The following is a 17793-nucleotide window of genomic DNA, read 5'->3' as shown; positions in this document are numbered from 1 at the left end:
GTATGTGAGAGATGTTCAATGTTACCGGGAAACAGAAGAAATACAAGCCTAGAAGTACCGTAAGACATTAGCTTATACCTACTGGATTGGCACAAATTAGACAACTGAAAAATAACAAACACCAGCAAGAATGTGGGGAAACAGGAAACTTCATGTACCACTCACTGTTGGGGGTGTGAAATTCATCCGACCTCTCCATGGAGCAATGGGGCAGCACAGTGAAACTATGCCCTGTGATCCAAAAATCCCACTGCTTGGTCTACTCCATGGGAATTCTCCAGGAATATAGGGGAACTTTGCCTGTAGCAGAGTTGAGCTGGTGGGAATCTAGTTTCATCATCCACTACGAACTCCCAGAATAAGTTAAAACCTGGTAAATGCTTTTACTATGGAAAATTGTGCCTCAACCCAAAGCAATCGACTGGACAACGGCATGCATAGGTCCTAAAATGTTTTGAGTGAAAAGTTATAGTCAGATTGTTAGCACAATTCCATTTATGTAAGTATAACACACAACACTATGTTTTATCTCCATACCCAGAGGACAAGCCAGTCGCAGGTACAACATGGCCCCACCTGCAGCACCTAACCTCCCACTGCCAGGGAAACAGAAAAGAAAGATGACCTGGAAGTTTGAGGAGTAACAATGTATCAGATCATTTAGCACCCCGGAGATGTCGGGCAAGGTCCAGCATGGAAGGAGATGATGCAGGACAGACGGATGAGTTCGGACTTAATGAGGGAGGAAGAGAAGACATGTAATCTAGAAACCCCAGGGCAATGCAGGAGGGAAGTGCTTTCAAAGGAAGGAGAAACCACAAAGATAAACTTTTCTTGGTTCGTGGTTTAGCCTGAAATTAACCAGGGAAAGGCTGATCTGATGCAGTTTGCTGCATCTAAGCTAGAACAAGTATATGAAGTTCCTTCACCTTCAACTATTGGGCTTTGTACCTACAAGGTGGGGGGCAGGGAAACATACCTCACAAGGCTTAGATGCCCTACAGACAGGCTGAACAAAATCACGAGAGTGATTACTGCCTTTGTTCATTCTGAACATGAATGGAAAAATTATCCACCTTAACCGAATGATGTGGAACTAATTTTTGCTCAGCGTGCCTACAGGACACTTCAAAAAGAAAACTGCTCCGGCTCCTGGCCAAGGTAAACTCCTTATGAAAGAAAAGGTCCAGGTTGGATCCTAGGATTCTAAGCCCCTGGATCTGTGATTTATAGACCCGCACACATTGTCCAGATAACACCGTTACCCAACAGTGCGAAGACGCAGTCAGCAGAAGCACAGCTGAGCTGGGAAAGGGTTACAAGTCATCTTAGAAACGGCCCCTTTCCCACGTCAGGCTGTGCAGGAGGGTCGGTGTGCCCATCTGTGAGTAACGGGAGCAGGATCCCTCCCCACCCGAGTCCCACTGCTCCATCAACTCAGTCTCGCCTGCTTCCATGCACAGGAATTCTGTGAAGACTTTTTCAGAAACGTAGGAAAACAATCCTAGGAAAGGAATGACCTTTAAAGCTATAGCCTGAGAAATCCCAGAACGATGATTTAACAGCCAAGCTGCTTTCAAAGGTATGGGCTGTTGGTATTTTGGTTTCATGTGTGTGTGTGTGTGGGGGGGGGGTTGTTTTGTTTTATTTTTGACCTTCAAGAACACTAAAAATGAAGCAGTTTCACAGTGGGAATGGTTTCTAAGTCACCACAGCTCATTATCATGAATGGGCTTTTTCATACGGTTAAGCAGTGGGTGAGAATAAAGAGAACAGCCATTTTTACTGGAATGTACACACTCCTAGATGAAATTCGCAGTAAATATAAAATAGCCATTGTTGGCCTTAATGCTAGTAGCTCCTGACAACATTCATTCATGTGAATACCAACGAATGTGATAGACACTTTGTATTGATTTACTTGAACAAAAAAGGCAGGAGTCCTACTTTTATCATTTCTGTCTGGTTCTGTCTTGATTCCTATTTTTATGTAAAGAGTGTGTGTTAAAAATGAGTTATTTATAACAAGAAATTAATAGAAGATGGAGTTATGAATGATACCAACTCTTGTTCTTTTTTAAGATTTTATTTTTAAGGGGCGCCTGGGTGGCTCAGTGGGTTAAAGCCTCTGCCTTCGGCTCAGGTCATGATCTCGGGGTCCTGGGATCAAGCCCCGCATCGGGCTCTCTGCTCAGCAGGGAGCCTGTTTCCTCCTCTCTCTCTGCCTGCCTCTCCGTCTACTTATGATCTCTGTCTGTCAAATAAATAAATAAAATCTTAAAAAAAAAAAAAAGATTTTATTTTTAAGTCACTTCTACCCCCAACGTGGGGCTTAAACTCACAACTCCAAGATCAAGAGTCACACATTCCCCTAACAGAGGCAGCCGGGTGCCCCTTCTATTGTTTTATATTACCCCAATCCATATGTGAGAAGAAAACTGAATGCTGATATTCTCTTTCCTATTATTCAAATTAATTAGGGATTTAACCAATTTCTTGTGGGCAAAGAGCTCTCTTTGTTTTTTTCAATATAGCCACAGGACTTCAGAAAACATGTGTCACCAAATGGAGACTTGCTATTCAGTATTTCACAACATTCATATTTTGAAACCATCTTATTATTATTTTTAAGTCCTATCTTTAAAACAGACCTTTGATCTAAGCAAAAGGCTTCCACACTCAGGTGTCCTTTCAAACATGGTAACTTCACTGGGAGGACCATCCTTTATCCCTCTCTCATACTGAAAGACCAAAGCAGTCAGATTTAGATATAATTACTCTCATTCAACCTATCTATTTCAATCAAAGACAAATGGAGAACACAGGGGAAGTGACTTTAAATTACAGCCATAGAGGAGACGTTTCACTTAGATTCACAAGTGATGATCTGTTAAAAAGTCAGCACTAATAAATACACCAGGCGTAACAAACCAGTACCGCTCCCCAGTATTAACACGTAATACGTGTCAGTATAAATGCAGGCATGTGTACAACTATAGGTGTTACTCTATACCCAAGATCAACTTAAAAAATAAGACTCTAACAAATAAACAACTGAAATAAAAGAAATATGTAGTTACTATTCTTCAGCATGGGCTCTTTCTCAATGTCAAGAAAACAAAAACCTTGGAAAGATAAGAAAGCTTCAAAAAAATATTCACTGAGTCAACTGGCAAACTATGACTAGTCCCCAGCCCTGAAGATCACAGGGAAGTCCTCTACAGATGGAAGCTGGTTGGTGCTAGGAGTTAGAGATTTAGTTTTGTTCTGGAATTTAAAAAAATTTTTTAAAAAATATTTATTTGACAGAGAGAGAGAGAGAGAAAGAATGAGCAGGGGAGAGGGAGAAGCAGACTCCCTGCTGAAAAGGGAGCTCTATGGGGGCTCTATCCCAGGACCCTGAGGATCAGGACCTGGGCTGAAGGCAGATGCTTAACTGACTGGGCCCCCCAAGGCACCCCTGAAATTTTAAAATGTTAATGCAGCCAATGGTTTTGGCATCCCTTACATGTGATTTTTTGGCTTTTTCTCTGAGTTGGGTTTTTTCCCTTACTACTGAAACGTCTGCTGTAAGAATTTAGGACCTTAAACTCTAACTGGCACTCACGGGTATTAAATACAATTACACATTTTAAAGGCTAGTAATTTTACTTTCCAGAACAATTGTCATGCTTTCATTTAGACTTTTTTCTTTCTTTCAAAAAGCTCTTTCTGAACAGTGTTGAAAAGCAAGATTTATTTCAGACTGTCTCAACTGTGAACAGTTTCAGCTGTTTATAGGAGATGGTAATTTACTGAGGGCCTGGCAGCACCTGAGAGTAACTGATGTGCCTACACTTAAGCAAACAAGTTCAGGGTTGAGGCCTCACCTAACTAGGTTAGGTTAACAGGCCTAAGGGAAGAAACCTCCTGTTACCTGTTTCCTATCACTGAACAGAAGGCGTGGAAATTAGATTTTCCTAAAGTGAAGCCTCACCTGAAAACAACCTTGACTAGATTTCAGGTAAGTTCCTTATAACAAGAAGGAATGACAAAAACAAAAAAACACTTACAAGAGAAAATCCAGTTCTACGTGATGAAATACAAATTTTATTTATATACAAATGTATACAAAGATGGACACTTCTAATTTAATTCTTAGCTCATCAAAACGAAGAAAATTGACATTCTGTATGCCTACTGCCTATTTCTGGATTCTTATGGAAATTTTTTAGAAGAAAATCCCCACTTAACTTTTACTTTTGTTAAACAAGTTTGGGTGCGTTCTCTGAATGTATTCAGCAAATATTAACAGAGTACCCCCTACATGCTACAATGGTGAGATAAAATTCATACTTTTTACTTAGAAGTAATAATCATGCCTTATTATTGTATAATACTGTTTCTTTCTGAGAAGCTTAAAGTTCTTAGCTGAGTATTTCTTTTTTCTTTTTCTTTTTCTTTTTTTTAAGATTTTATGTATTTATTTGATAGAGATAGAGTGAGAGAGGGAACACAAGCAGGGGGTGTGGGAGAAGGAGAAGCAGGCTTCCCGCAGAACAGGGAGCCCATTGCAGGGCTGATCCCAGGACTTTGCGATCATGACCTGAGCTGAAGGTTAATGACTGAGCCACCCAGGCATCCCCAGCTGAGTGTTTCTTTCATCCTCACAATGAAAATAAAGCTGAGGTAGAGTATGTTCATCTAGTATTGGTATTTTAACACCTGGTTAGATTGGAAGTAGAGATCTGATTCACATATCTTATCTCAAGTTGAACAGATTTAATTCCAAGCCAAGGGGAAGCAAAGCTCACTCAAGACATCCCACTGGGTCAACTCACTGCACTGGACCTTTAACCCCACCTTCCAAGACTTCTTTTCTAGCCCTGCTGCTGTGGGTGTATATACAGAGGCGCCCTTCTTCTCCCCAGACTCTTCTTAGACACCTTCTGGGAATACCGTCAGTAAGCACTTTCATCCTGAAAAACTGGGAATTAGCTAAGAAACACAATATTTAAATACACTGTGTTTTTCTGTGAATTTTCCAGTTCACTGACTACATTCTTACAATGGTTGAAAAGGGGAGGGTCTAACAACCAGGCCACTAATATTAGAGTGAATCATATGAAGTTGCCATATGCATAGGCTGAAAATAGCAGAATACTGGTAATTATAAATGGTTAATTTAATGTTCGTAGAATAGAATTGATAATTAGTCATAGCAAATATATATATATTTCATTTTAAGGAATATATATATATATTCCTTCAATATATATTAAATATATATATACATGAAATGTGTTTAAAATGAAATTGTGGTTTAAGTATGATTTACTACATGTTGATACAGATATATTTTTCCTCAGAAGACACCTCTAAAATCACAGTAGGAGGCTGGATGGCTCAGTCTGCTAAGCTTCCAACTCTTGATTTTGGGTCAGGTTGTGATTTTAGGGTCCTGAGATTGAGCCCTGAGTCAGGCATGGAGTCTGCTGGAGATTCTCTCTTGCCCTCTGCCCCTCCCCTACCCTCCTGAAAAAATAAGGTAAAAAAAGATCAATAAAATCACAATAGGAGTCTGCAGAGAAAAAGTGCTCACTACACAACATATTCACCTCAGATACACTGTAAGATAGCTGATTCATGAAGTGACACTGCCTGCAGTATTAGCAGGACCTCAGTCACCAAAGTTGTTGGTTTATCTAGTGTGTATGGAGGGCAATTTAGCAGGTGAGGAAACTGAGGCCCAAAGCCCTTAAGTCAGTTTGGCAAGTCAGAAGGAGCTGGGTCTAGACCCTTAGTTCTCCACTTAAGAATAATGCTTTTTAAAACACTTCTTGCGGGCGCCTGGGTGGCTCAGTGGGTTGGGCCGCTGCCTTCGGCTCAGGTCATGATCTCAGGGTCTTGGGATTGAGTTCCGCACCGGGCTCTCTGCTCAGCGAGGAGCCTGCTTCCCTCTCTCTCTGCCTGCCTGTCTGTCTACTTGTGATCTCTGTCTGTCAAATAAACGGGTAAAATCTTTAAAAAAATTTTTTTTTAAATAAATAAATAAAACACTTCTTGCACTGAAACATCTAATCAAGATTTGACATTTTCAGTGCCAACTCCCCTGTTTGTACCATCTTATCTCATATTTCTATCCTCCCTCCTCAACAATGAATATCCCATTCAACGTCAAGTTACTCCCTGTGTATACAAAAGTCTACTCTACAGTGAAGCCAGAAGATAAGACCTGCCGTCTTCCATGGTTAATTCCCCCCAGATACAAGACTAACCTCCTCCGCCTTCTAATCCAAGCCACCATTCTACCACTCTGATTTTCCAGTATTCTCCCATTGTTGACCCAGCTTCAACATCACATTCTCCAAGAGATGTTCTGATGCCCTGAAGGAAAGAATATCTATGTCCTCTGCTCCCAAAAGAGAGCACAGGGTCGCTGCTATTGACTCCGATGACATTTATCCTATCTCCTTTATTAGGTCATGAATTTCTCAAAAGCAAGTTCCACCCCTTATCCATGTCTACATTCCTAGCTGTGCCTACCATGGTAGGAACTTAAATGCTCACGGAAGCTCTTCAAACCCTCTGAATCTTTACAGAAAATACCAACTGCCCCATCTTGGAAGGAAGCAATCAACCAAACCCACCTTTGTCACCTAGTGGAAAGGAGCACAAGCTGCTTCTTCTTTCTTTTTTTCCCCCACACAAGATAGTTCCTTTACGTGTACTGTGCAACATAAACTATTTTCAGTACCTTCACAGAATTAAGTGTGCAAAAGAAAACTGTCTTGAATCCTTAACTTACAATAATCAGTTTCGAGGTCAGAGGGGTCCGAGAAGTCATACCCCAAATTTCACAGACCAGAAAACTAAGCTCCAAAAATGCAAGTTGCTGAACCCTGCAAAACATGAGGCAGACTCCCTCACCTCCAGCTGAGTGCTCTTCTTTTTCCCTATGCCAGGCTCTACTAATATGTTAAAAAAAAAAAAAAAGATATCTACAGACATCAAAAAGAGAAGCCCGTGAAGACTGGTATGTTTGTACACCCAGTGACTAGCTCAATGCACAGGACAATGCTGGTGGCCAATCTTCAAATACTGCTGAATGAACAAAGGAACAACGCAGGCCTTTGGAACAATCAATACCTAAAATAGGCAGAATATGAAATATTTCAAAGCACTAGTCAGACAATTAGTCTCCTAGGAGGAGCAGCTGACGTCTGAAAAAGAAAGCAGGGGGAAAACCCCCTAAACAACAGAATGAAGGTTTGAGAAGGAACATAATAGACAAACCAAGCCCTATAAAAATAACTACACTTGCTCACTGCAAGATTTTGGCAATACGAAAGCAAATACAAAAGAGAACTGCGTCCTTGAATTGTTATTTCTCCCAAAAAGACCTCTAAGTGGCTAACAAGCACATGAAAAGATGTTCAACACTATAGTCATTAGGGAACTGCAAATTAAAACCACAGTGAGATACCACTTCATGTCCACTAGGATGGCAATTTAAACACACACACACACACACACACACACACACACTGGAGCCCTCATACATTGCTGGTGAAAATGCATAAAATGGTGCAGCTGCTGAGGAAAACAGTCTGGTGATTCCTTGATAGGTTACACACCACATTACCGTATTACTCAGGAATTCCACTCTTAGGAACAGACCCCAAAACATTTAAAACAAGTTTTCAAACAAAAACTTGTACATGGGTGGTCATAGCAGCACTACTCACAACAGACAAAAGGTGGAAATGACCCAAACGTATATGAACTGATAAGTGGATAAGCAAATTGTGGTCTATCTGAGGAAATATTCAGCCTTTCAAAAAGGGATGAAGTGGGGCACCTGGGTGACTCAGTCAGTTAAGCATCTGCCTTCGGCTCAGGCCGTGATCTGGGGGTCCTGGGATCAGCCCTGGGTTGGGCTCCTTGCTCAGCAGGGAGTCTGCTTCTCCTCGCTGTTTGTGGGCTCTCTCATTTTCTCTTTCTCTCTCAAATAAATAAATAAAATCTTTAAAAATAAATAAATAATTTAAAAAAGGGATTAAGTACTGATGTACACTTTCACATTGGTTGCTCTCACATGGATGAATCTTGAAAACATTGTTAAGTGGAAGAAGCCAGCTGCAAAGAACCGCATGCTGTATGATTCCATTGACATGAAAAAGCCAGAACAGGGAAATCCAAAGAGAAAGAAAGCAGATTAGTGGTTGCCAGAGGCTGGAGTGGGAAGAAAAGGGGAGTGACTCTTTAATGGGAATGGGGTTTCCCTTCAGGGTGATGAAAAAGTTCTGGAACTAGGTAGTGGTGATGGTTGCACAACATGGTGAATGTACCTTTTTTTCTTTTTTAACACCTTAAATATGTGCAGTTTATTGAATGTCTATTATAACTCAGGAAAGACATGTAGAAGAAAATAAAAATGGAAAAAGGTAACATCAAGCCAGTATTCACAACAGCAACAATGAGAGGATCTCTTCTGGCTGTATTACATAAAGCACAATAGATTTTAAGGCAAAAATCCTCATTAGTGATGAGAGTAATCATGTAATAATAAAAGTTCAGTTCCTCTTAGACACTGTGCATCTACCAATATATACTTACAGATGCACATTTTTAGGTATTCACATATAAAGATGTATGCACAAAGTCTGAGAATACTTTCTAGCTCAAAATACAAAGAGAGAGTGACAAATCCCCCATTGCAGTGTTATCTTTCCATATACAGATCTTCCTTGACTTATGATAGGGTTATATCCCGATAAATCTATGTTAGGTTGAAAATGTATTTTCAACTGAACATCAAAGCTTAGCCTAGCCAACTTTTAATGTATTCAGAACACTCACATTAGCCTACAGTTGGGAAAAATCCTCTAACACAAAACCTATTTGATAATAAAGTGTGGATCATCCTGTGTAATGTACTGAACGCCGGACCTGAAGACTAGAGTAGTGATGGGTACAGAATGGTTGTCGGGACGGCCCACCCGCCCTCGTGATCGCTGGCTGCCTGGGAGCTGCAGCTCACTGCCCAGCGTCCGAGAGAGGACTGACCACACATTGCTGGCCCAGGACAAGATCCAACTTTAAAATCCTAAGTACTGCTTCTACTGAATCTATACGCTTTATAAAGTTTAAAAATCGTCAAGTGGGGGACAATCTGTACCTCTCTCAATTATTAACATCTTGAGCAGACACAAACTTAGGAATAATTCAGTTAATAAGGTTCATTTAATGGATATCTGCAGACCTCTACAGAAAAAAAAAATTAGAAAAAACATTCTCAAACATGTAGATGTGAATGTACTTAATGCTACTGATTTGTATACTTTAAAATGATAAATTTGATGTTATATATATTTAACTCCAATTTAAAAACAAAAATGAAGAGATTCAAGTCTTTGGAGTGCTAGGATCTTTGCAAAGATCCAGTCTGAAGCTCTGCATTCATAAAGCACTATCCCGTCTCTCTCCAACAAAGTGGACTGTTCTGCCCTACAAGTTTCTTTGTCACCAATCCTGACCGCATGGATTATAAAACCAGCACTTACTTTCTTAAAATAGGTTTCAATATGAATGCTGTGAGTCTAGAAGGGGGACAAGGGCATCACTGTGGCTCTCCGCAGATAGAGTACTATCAGGGATTCCACCTTGACCCTGCTGTGTCAGTGTGGACAAAGTTTTCTCTGCAATGGTCAGCAGATCATTCAAAATTCAAGAGGGACGGATGTGCTACAATGTATCAAAGGGTGGCAAGATGCATCATTCCTTAGAGCACACCATCAGCTCAGAAGCCACCAGCATTACCACCAGTGGAAACTGAAATGCAATGCTGCCCTTCAGCAAAGCAGAGAGCTCAAGTTCTGGGATGCTCCTAGGATTCCCTAGCACCTACCCCTGAATGGCCTCTGTGCCCTGGCGGCTGTCCCACAAACACGTAGATAAGATGCACCTGAACTTTTGTTCCAGAGGCTCCCATGCTCTTAGCTCAGCTCCACCAAAACCTTTCACCTCTCTCCCTCTAGGCTTCTACTCGATGCATTTAGTTACTTGAGATGATCTTTAAAATCAACACAGAGTGCCAACTCTAGACTCCTTAGGTGTCTGAGAACTTTGGAACGGCGGCCAGGTGTTATCTTCAGCTCCTGATGAAGGCTTACTTGATCTGATTTCAGTCAGTTTGGGCCATATGGCTGATATCTAGATATGCTTGTGTGCCCAAAGATGAACTCAGTACTCAGCGTGGTGTAGGTGGTCAATCCCCAAATATTGCTGCACAAATTAAAGAGCACTCAGTCTGTACCACTTAAGGACATCATCCTGCCTGACACACTCAAATCTTCTTAAAAGCATCTCTCATCTTTCTAATCTTCTTTAAATTATTACTAGCCTATGTTACTCTAATTTTTGGCTTCCTGATTTTTGGTAATGGAGAAAATGTGTTGCTTCTAGATTATCAACGTCCAAAATTTTCAAAGAAAAGCTCACTTGAAATGCTGTTACCAAGGAACCTATCCAGTCAGTTAAAAATGGCTCTTATTGGTCTGGGCAAGAAAATACACAAGATTCCATACATACACTGTCAAGTTTGGCAAATGAGATTTTAGACAACTTCCGTCCTTCCCACCCAATCCCAAGTAAACAGGGCATTTGTTTGTATTTCCACATTGGCCTCATGAACGAAATACCTCCTCCACCTAGAAAAACAATCTGTAACATTCAGGCATGGAACTTTGAGGACGAACTTTTTAGTGCATGCTAGAGCCCTACGTATTCAGTGTTTAAAAAAAAAAAAGTAGAAAAGTATCTTTAATAAACATTTCTCTGGTGAGCATCTTTCTCAAGTCTACAGTTATACCTGGCTTGATGTTTCTGTGTCTTTCAGAAATGCAGATCTAAAAAAAAAGTTTTCCATTAAAATTGGAGCCAGAAGGAACTTTCTTCCCACAATCTCCCTGCAACAGACCTGAACGTTTGTTTTACTTTCTTTGGGGAGGGTGGCCGGGAGTGGGCGAGGCACAAAAAACGACTTTCTTTTACTCACTGTTTAAGTTTTCTGCTCTGTACCACTATCCTGCCCCGCAAAGAGTTAAGAATTTTCTGAGGTTAGTTCCTGCGGTTAAAAAAAAAAAAAAAAGCTAGATGCTTAAATTTAGACTCCGTAAAACAATACTGGGAAACTTTCAAAGCCTCAGAGAAATACTGGAGTTTATTGTATTGCCTTTTGTTAAACTGCATCATATCGGTCACATTTTCTTCTCTTTTTTAATCCCTCCTGGCCTCGATTCACTGCTGATCCTACACATGCCCACTTGATTCAGCTACCTGCGGGTGATTGGGGGCTGGGGAGCGGAGGTGGGGGGGAGAAAATCTAGTGGTCACTTTGCACCAAGTTTAACAGGTGGCTTTGGCTACCTCCTGTCAATATGAACGTCTCCCACCCTCCTCTCCGTAGTGTTAGGCAGAGCTCCTGGGAGTTCGAGGGCCACCGCAGTGGCGACGAGTCAGGCGACGAGTCTAGAAGGACTCCGGGAAGGGCCGTGGGGATCAACCGTAACCGCTCTGGGCCCCCAAGTTAAACACGTGCCTCGGACCACCTCGCAGCCCCCAATAGGATAACCTCGGAGACGAAAATCGCCGCGTTCTCCCTACCTCCCCGACCTGGGGCGCAGGCGTACCCCCGAAATCCCAAAGGAAGCACTAGGTTTCCCGTAGGTGAGGCCCCCAGGATGACCACGGTCCCTCGAATTGCGCGTCTTTCCTAACTTTCGAGAGGCTGGGCGAGCGATGTGGAGGACACTGGCGAGCGAGAAGAGATCCACACAACCTGCGCCGGCAGGGAAGCGTGGGAAGTGCACACAGCCGGGCCACAAGAAAAGGGGGTCCCCCTTGCCTATCCGAAACCCACCCGAGCCCAAGCCTCCCTCTACAGACTCTAAACACCGCCCCGCTCACGGACGTGCCCGCCCGCCTCCCTGACCCAGTCCGCGATCCCAAAGTCCATACTCACCTGGAAGGAGCCCCCGCGCCCGGGACCGCAGGTGCCCACCGGGACGGCTACCCAGAGCCCTCACGCCGCCTGCTCTCCAGTCAGCCCGCGCGCGCGCCTGGCGGACAGTCCCAGGCCGCTCCGCCGCGCGCTCCCCGCCGCGCGCTCCCACGGCTGCCGCTCACTCCTCGCCGCGCGCTCCCAGCCTACCCGGCGCTCGCACCGCCGCCGCGCGCTCCCCGCCTCGCGCTCGCAACCGCGCCGGCGTCCGCACCTCCAGCCCGCGCCCGCACCCCTCCCCCACACGCAGCGCGTCCGCTTCTGCGCGCTGCACAGCCCGGCCGCGCGCTACCCGCCAGGGCTCAGCCCCCCAAAACGCACAGCGCGCGCCCTGGGCATTTAAAGGGACAGCCCCCCACCCACGCCGCTGCTGCCGGGAGGCCGCCTCTGGAGGGGGGTGTCCTCGGTCTCCGCGCGAGGTCTGAGTTGGGGACTCCGTCGCACCCTCCCCGAGTTACAGCCGCCGAAAAGAGCAACAGGGGTTTGCGTCTGGAACTCTGAGGGAGACGGGGCTTGTTCCCTCTCACCGCCGCATCGTCAGCTTTGAGAGGTTGTGTTATTTTTAGTGATAATAACTCCCAAACATAGGATTTTTATTACCCTCGGAAAAGACATGGAACATACCCATTATTTCACGTAACCCGTAGAACTAGCCTCTGGTTCTGCGCGCCGTTTCTCACTGAGGGAAACCCGTGGTTCAGAGAGGCGACGAACCTTCTCCCGGAGCTCCTGACCCCACTGCTGGGTGCTGTTTTCTTCTTTTCTCCATCGCGGTGGCAATACCGACTGAGGTTAATAGCCGGTTGCGGAAGGCTTTCATCAAGTTGTTGAGAGCTAATGGGACGAGTGTTTCCACTGGGCGGCACAGGTCCGGAGGGAGGGAGAAAGCAAGAGTTACGGGCTCTATTAATTATAGGGTTTGTTGGGGACTCCGCTGGCAGACATTACAAAACCTACATTCCAAAATGCTACGTGTGGCGTATCCCCATTTTACAGAAAACTGAGGAAGGAAGTGGATGCAGGCACCGCAGGGCTGAGTCACGGGCGGCGCTCCGGGCTGAGCCCCAATACCTTAGTCCTTAGCTCATTTCTTTGTCCTCCCCAGGAAGGCATACCTGATTAAAGGAGAGACCTTTTTCACTAATAACACACTGGCCTGATTCAACTCCCTGCATCTTTAATTAATGTTTACAAAGCACTTTAATCTACCCAACATGCTAGTTAATTAGGCAAGTATTATTACCCCCCTCTTTCTGAACCAAATCCAGGAGAGAGTCAATATTGTCAGTCCTTAATTCCTGATGAATAATGGGCCCAATCTTTCTGCTGTTTATTTTTTTTCCAAATTGTGATACTAATTCATTTAGCATGAATGGGCTTACTAAAAGAGACTATTAAACACCCGCAGGTGAGAGGTAAAATAGACAACCCTTGTCTTTAAGGATTTCAGCATTTTCTTTAGCATTTCAGATAAAGCATTTTGTCAAGTGCTTTCCAGAATTTTTTTTCCTTTTTATTATTGTGCTATTTGCTTGGTTGGGTTTTCATGATGTATAAACATATGTTTGGCCTAATCTTTAAAGTTTATTTAAAATTTCTGATTTACACATTATCTTTACTTATTAGTAAGTAAGCGCTAAATTTTACTATGTTTCTTTTCTTACAGGTGAAGAAGAGATAAGAAAGAAGATTGGGAAGGAAGAAGGAGAAAAGAAAAAGGCAAAAAGAAAAAAAATCCCAAACAACACCACTACCATCAAAAAAACAGAATGAACAGGGAAGAAGGTGAGACAGGTTTCAATCAGATGGCTGTGGGGCCATGAAGCAGCCCCAGGTTAGCACACCCCAGAGTTCGGTGGGAATTACAAACAGATGGACCTTCCTCTGGGCTGGTGTGGACCTAGCCAGGGCCCCAGAGTGACGACCTGAACACAGGCTGGCTTCCCCTCCCCACTGCACCCCTGTCGAGGGACATTTGTGCCACTGATTAACACAGAGGAACTAGAACAACAAGAAGGGAAGAAAACAAGAAATGGCTTAGAGGGGTAATTGAAAAATAGTTATTCATAAAAGTACTTACATGACGTCAAGGGAGGAAAAAAGAAACAAAGAAACATCTGGAGGGTCTTTGTATCTACCATCGTTATTCCTTTAAAACCCATGGAATTTACAAACTTCTACTTTATATTTACTTGAGTTTTTAATCAACGTCTTCCAAGGCTGCTCTTCGTTAAGAAAATCCTGGCACTACATGATCCTCAAATTGGAGACAAATAATATCATGAACTTTGTGTAAATTAATTTTAAAGTGAATTTTAAAAATTAAGCTAAAGGCACAGGAATGTTTTATAATTACTGTAGAACATTGGCTTGAGAAACTGCAGTATCTGTTTTGGCCACTAGAGGAGGCACACAGGAAAGAAGGAGAGCTAATGATTTTCACGTTTCCTTTGCTGAAAAACTATAGCATGGCAGAGCTGAAAGAGATGTTAAAAGAAATGACTTTATTTTATGCCTCTTCCACTCATGATTTTGAGCTGCTTATCCTTTTTGAGACTCAGTTCCTCATCTGTACAGTGAAGCTACTAACACCTACTCTTGGAGGCTAAAATGGAATTATTTTAACGTTTATTTGAATACACGGCAGATAAGAAGAGTTAAGAAAATTGCAAAAATGGAGAAAAATATAGCAAATTGCACTGTTTTGAATTGAAACATAGTACGACTATAATAATTTAAAAGTATCATGATAGAATGGTAACAGATATTGAATAATAGAGAAAATAGAATGGAATCGATAATCCAGAAAAAGATAGTATTGACATAGTGTAGACTTTGAGATGTGATGAAGAGAGTCATCTAAAATAAACGAAAAAGGGGAGGATTCTCGATAAATAGGTTTGAGAAAACTAGTAATTTGAAAAAATACTCGATGTAGAACCCTTCCATTATGTGCTAAAACAAATTTCAGATACATTAAAAAATTTTAAAACTAGGAGAAAATTTAGGCATTTATGTGACCTCAATATGAGGGAAGAAAAGAAGTGGAAAAATCATAGATGAAATGAACATTCGACTAGATTACATAAAAATTTTAAATCCCGGGAACTAAAAATATTCTGAACAAAATTTGAAAGGAAAAAAAGACCCTACAGTACTGTGCAGAACAAATCTGGCAGTTAATTTTATCCTCAATACAAGAATACCCTTAAGTTGATATGAAAACTCCAATAACTCAATGGGAAAATTACCTCAAAAAATGGCAATTAGCTCTCTTGCTGTTTGTTATATTTTTAAGCATTTGAACTACCTAGTAATGGGAAAGTAAAAATTTAAAATAATACCTAATATATCTAGTAGAAAATATTTTCTTAAATTCTAATGTTTAATACTGACAGGAACGCAAAGAAATGGGACATTTTATATACTATCAATGGGAGCATAAAATGATATAACTTTACTGGAAAACAATTTTATAAGAATATTTCCCAGCTTTAAAAATGTTTATGCACTTTGATCCTATAATTCCATATCTGTGGATTCTATAGAAATAGTAAAAAAGATCACAAAAATAATGCATAAAGATATATATTGTCTCCTTTTTAAAATGCCAGAAAATTAGAACCAACCACATATCTAAAATTAGGAAGAAATAAATTATCGTGCAGCTTTCTGAAATGAGGAATTTTTAGGGGCCACAAGAAAATATCTAAATATATGGTTGGGGGGGACATTACAAAATTGTATATAAATTATTATTTCATGGAAATATATTTCCACATACATAGAAAATGCATGTATGTATGGAAAAGTTAGAAGGAAATCTGTCAAATTGATGGCAGTTTGTGTTTCCATCTCTGATTATGTGATTCTTTTTTATGGGGACTGTATATGTTCCAAGTTTTCTGTTGTGACTTTTTCTATGACTTTTTTCTCTTACTACTTTTATACATCAACAAAAACTAGTAGATATTTTATGTCTATATGGGACAGTAAATGCCAATGTGCATAGCATTGAGCCTGTCTTCCATCAAACATTCAATAAATATTTGCTGGACAACAGGAGAAGAAGGACATTGACATTGGAAGTACAAGGACATTGTACTTCAAGTATGATTTCCTAGTGAAGCTTCTTGATTCAAAAAAAGAAATATTTTTTTAAAAAATGAATAATTATTCTACTTCTGCAAATGAAGAACTTATGACCTGGAGGTTTTTTGGTGACACATTTAGAGGAAGACTAGAAAAAATGTGGTGGAATGGTTTCACATTTCCTGAAAGCAAGTAGATGATGTCCATATTCCAGGGCAGTATTTTGAAGGAGAAACACGTGAAAGAAACAATTATGGAAGCAAACAGTAAACAAGTTACTACTAAGCTTTAATGGTAAGCATTCTGGAAGAGAAGCAAGTTTCCAGAAGATGCCTGGTGAACAACAGTGCTGCTCAGGCAAGCGTTAGGACCTGCCCAGGGAATGAGGTCCAAACACGGAAAGAGGATGTCAGGCGCCCACCCATACTTCATCCGAAAATTCTTTGTGGTCTTTTCTGTGGCAAGCCCACAGTGGTAAGGTCTAGGAGATACAACAGTGAAGAGTAGAAATAAATTCCCCACCTCCAAGGAATTTATAGTCTGGGAGGACTTGGAGAGACAAAGACAGGACTCAGGTGATAAAATGGTTAATCACGAACAGTCTGTTAATCCACAGGTGATTCTGTAAATAAAAACAGTAGCCTGCTGAACTACATTTCCCCCCCTGCCAGAGATAAGCCTGAGGCATAATTGGTGGTTAAAATTTGACTGAGGAGAGCTTGTTTTGCTGCTGCCGATTTGTGTCCGGCTAGTTTACGGTGGAGGACACAGCGCTGACAGCGTTTGGGAATGGCTTGTTTCTGAGGAGACTGGGGGTAGGGCAGCTGCTGAGGGAAGGACTTTTCAAGGAAAAGTCTCAGGAGATTTCCCTGACAAGGTGTCTGTTAACCCTCACCCTCTTACCACCAAAGCTTCACGAACTCCCCGCTTCCTCCTGAGGGCTTTTGGTGTCAGGAGTTGAACATAGGCCAACACCAGCCTCAGATGAGTGTCCGGTAAGAGCAGGACTTGGCAAGACTCAATCTGGTTTTTGTCACAGATAAAGCAAGTACCACTTTTGGAAGGACAGATGAGTCTAGTGGGTGGAGTGCTGTGTGTGTGGAGTTTTCTGCTTCTGCTACATTGAGCTTTCGTAAGCCCATTTCAGTCAAAATATTTCATTATGCCAGATTTCTGAGTTTGAGGGCTTTTTAAATACAATTCCACTGTAACCTGAAACAGAACTTCCTCTTTGATCTGACCCTGAACTTGAAGATGTGAATTCCCTGAATTGTGAGTGAGCTCTTTCCTAGTGTTGCAGTCAGAGTGAGGAGGAAGGAATCACCCAGCAGGATTCGTGATTACTTAGTGGGGCTGCGAAGTCCTGGTCTGGCCACCAGCTTTACAGACCTGGGCATCACCAGGCTTTCAGGCCCTGAGTCCCCATTGCATTTCCAAGCTGCAGTATTGGTGGAGGGGAGGATGGGGGAAATCTTACGGGCCATCCTTTGATAAGCTTAAAATATTTTAATTCAATTTCCAGATTGTTAAATAGGATTGAAAACAACAACAACAACAACTCTTCCTATGGAGAATCACAACAGGAAAAGAAAAGGGAAACCGCACCACACGCTACCATTCACCGTGAGTAATAATATGTTGGGGGATGTGTTTCCTTT

At 42.0% G+C, this 17793-nt stretch overlaps 1 protein-coding gene across 3 annotated transcripts in view; it reads right to left on the bottom strand.

The window, feature by feature from the left end:
• Positions 1-12730, bottom strand: part of PROSER2 (proline and serine rich 2) — a 44384-nt gene extending 31654 nt beyond the window's left edge. Inside the window, exon 1 of one of the 3 annotated variants that reach the window (XM_044227743.1) lies at positions 12668-12730. The gene's annotated coding sequence lies outside the window, so the exon portion shown is untranslated. Of the gene's footprint in view, positions 1-11646; positions 11667-12004; positions 12087-12667 lie in introns of those variants that run through there. The other 2 variants (XM_044227742.1, XM_044227744.1) reach the window with 2 other exon arrangements.
• Positions 12731-17793: the final 5063 nt, after the last annotated feature.

This window comes from Neovison vison, chromosome 12, assembly GCF_020171115.1.
Source record: "Neovison vison isolate M4711 chromosome 12, ASM_NN_V1, whole genome shotgun sequence".
In the NCBI taxonomy this organism is placed as follows: domain Eukaryota; kingdom Metazoa; phylum Chordata; class Mammalia; order Carnivora; family Mustelidae; genus Neogale; species Neogale vison.
This window is presented reverse-complemented; position numbering and strand designations above follow the sequence as displayed.